Source organism: Triticum urartu, chromosome 2A, assembly GCF_056163025.1.
Source record: "Triticum urartu cultivar PI428250 chromosome 2A, HENAU_Tu73, whole genome shotgun sequence".
NCBI lineage: Eukaryota > Viridiplantae > Streptophyta > Magnoliopsida > Poales > Poaceae > Triticum > Triticum urartu.
The window spans coordinates 450,637,891-450,640,666 of NC_141874.1; the positions used below are offsets into that span (position 1 = coordinate 450,637,891).

General features: G+C 66.0%; 1 pseudogene; it reads right to left on the minus strand.

Annotated features, from left to right (window-relative positions):
* Positions 1–245: 245 nt before the first annotated feature.
* On the minus strand, positions 246–1,897 carry LOC125537106 (uncharacterized; annotated as a pseudogene).
* Positions 1,898–2,776: the final 879 nt, after the last annotated feature.

Here is a 2,776-nt window from a genome sequence, read left to right on the forward strand (position 1 = left end):
GGTTAGATTGCCGTCATCCATCGAAGAAAATAAAAGTGCACCGCCATCTGAACCATCTACTTGAAACAAACGGAGACACCATACAGCGAAACCAGGGCGACGACGGCCACCAGTAGCCCCAAAACCCCGTCGTCGTCGAGCCGTCCACAACACCGGAGAACTAATCATAGAAACTAATCCTAACTCGAACTGGTTTAAGACCAGCCGCTGGCGGAGACTAGCTAACACTAAAACTACCAACATAATCAGCCTTGCATGATCTCCTCCGCATCGGCGATTCCTGCCATGCCCGCAGCGATCTTCAGAGCACCCTGGTCGAGCCCCGTGAGCTTGGCGATCGCAGCAATGTTGCCGTTGGAGAGTGGTTCCTGGAAGCGCTTCATGATCCTCGCTGCAGCTCTTTCAGTCATCTTGTCCTTTGGGCCGAGCTCTCCCAGCTCCTGAACGAGGCGCAGCACCGCCCTTTGCGCCATAGGGGTGGAGGTGCCTGCGGCCGCCTGCCGAGCGCTGCCGCGAGATGGGGCGGAGGTGTCCCTGGACTTGGGCGGGGCGGAGAGGCGAGGACGAGGGGGCTGGGTAGAGAGGATCGGGGGTGGCACCAGGGCGAACAACTCCTCAACCTGCGCCTTCCCGTTGTCGATGCACATGGCACCCACCTGGTGGGTGACCGCCTCCATCTGGAAGCCCACCGTCGCCCCAGCAGGGGAGGCGATCCAGGGCAGCAGGCACGGCAGCATCTCCGGGCTCTCCAGCTCGGGAGGGTTTGCGGCTTGAGGGGGAGGGGAGCGGCCACCGTCTTCGAAGGCCAGCGGGGTGACCAGGGCTTCCTGCATGGCGCTATCAAGCTCTAATTGCATGCAGTCCGTGCGTGGGGGTGGAGACAGAGCGCGCCCATTGTCAGAGAAGGAGAAGAACTGGGCCACTGGGTCCGCCTCCGCCGCGGGGGGAGGAGGAGGCGCAAAGCATAGGGGGAGCGGTGGTGTTGCGCGCAGGACTTGAGCACCCGCGGCCTTGCCGCCCGCCTGACGGCCACGCCGGTCCGCCCCATGGCGACGCCCGGCGGGGGATCTACTGCGGCGCCGATGCGCCTCCCTGACGACGTCCTCGTTGCAGCCCCTGGCGTGGTAGCCGTCGCCAAGCAGGCGATCACGGGCACTTCTGCCGTCCTCCAGGAGCGGCTTGCCCCAGCGCCGCCACTTCTGCCATCCTCCTCGCAGTCACGGGCACCACCTCCGAGCACAGGGCCGCAAGCCGCAGCCCCGACGTGCGGCGCCCGGCTTCGGGCCTTGCCCTGCCCATCTTCAACATGCGCCACCCAGGTGCCAGGCTCGAAGCACGGGAAGGGGCGGTCGTCATCTTCATCTGAGGATGGCAGCCCGCTCTGGCCAGAGTGCGAAGAGCGCGGCGAGAGGGGGGTCGAGTCCTCCAACAGGTCGACATGGATCAGGAGGTCGTAGCGCCGAACGCCTGGCGGCGGGGGGATGCGGCGATCAGCGGGGGCGAGGCCGACGATCTCGTTCGCCCGGTCCGCGCCCCACTTGAGCACCCAGAGCGCGCGCTTGGTGGGGATGTGAGCAACATCCCACACCCAGAGCCAGAACGCGAACGTCTTGGTGTGCCCTCTCTCCAGGGTGCGCGAGTCGAGCCGGTCGACGTGGCCGACGTCGCCGAGGGCCTCCTCCACACCCAGCAGCGACCAGAACTGCATGGGCAGGTCTTCAACGACGATGCAAACGTGGTGGTGGAACTTGAGTAGCATGGCGTGGTCGTCTTCATTCCAAGCCCTGATGAAGTACTTGCACCCCTCCACCTTGATGACGCCCCGGCGCACGGCGTTGTCCCGGTGCGCAGGGAGGTCGAAGTGGACTAGGAAGGCTTCTGGCTGGTGGGCGCTGACGCGAAGCAGGTGCGGAGGGGTGGAGAGCTGCTCGAGGATGACCCTGCCCACCGCGGCGGGGGTGGTGGAGTGCGAGCGGTCCACGGCGGTGAGGGTGACCGCGTGCTGGCGCAGCACGTGCTCCTCGATCTCCAACGCCGGGGAGGCCACGATGATCTTGCTGCTCTCCCGCGGCCTCCTAGCCGGGTTGCAGAGGGCGAGGCTTGCCATGGCGGCAGGGGAGCGGGGTGGGGTGGCGCTGGCGGGAAGACGACGCGGTCGCGGACCGGAGCTTTTGGCGTAGCTGGGAAGGTCAAGCGAGCACGGGCAGCCCCTCCCGGGCCACTGTTTCTTGGGTTTTGAGGGCACTCCTTGCCGAAATGACCCGCGCGCTTGCAGATGATGCAGCGGAGGGGATCCCGGCAATCTACACGGCGATGGCGCTTACTGAGGCAACAGAAGCATTTACCTTTGAACTTGCTTAAAAAGGCCTCCCTCCCCGCATCTGCATTGATTGATCTGCGGCGGTCTGAGCGCTGGATCGGAGCATGCCGGCCTCGATCCACCGAGCGGGAGCCGGCCCTCCCCTTCTTCCGGGACTTGACCTCCGTCCATCCCCCCCACCGGGCTGGCCTGGCCCGAAGAGGAAAGAATGGCCAGTGAGGAGGGGCGAACCATAACGGATTTAAGGCATGCCTGGCCCCCATAGGGAGAGGCCCCCAGATCCAGCGGTCTGAGCCGCGCCCCGGCCCTGGATGGCTCGCCGCGCCGCAGGATTCGCGGCGTCGAGTCCGGATCTGACGCAGCTGCCGTCGAGGTCCGCCGGATCGAAGCGCGGTCCTAGTGGGCGGGGAGGGGCTCCGACGGGCCTGCGCGAGGGAGCAGGAGGCGCAGCTGGCC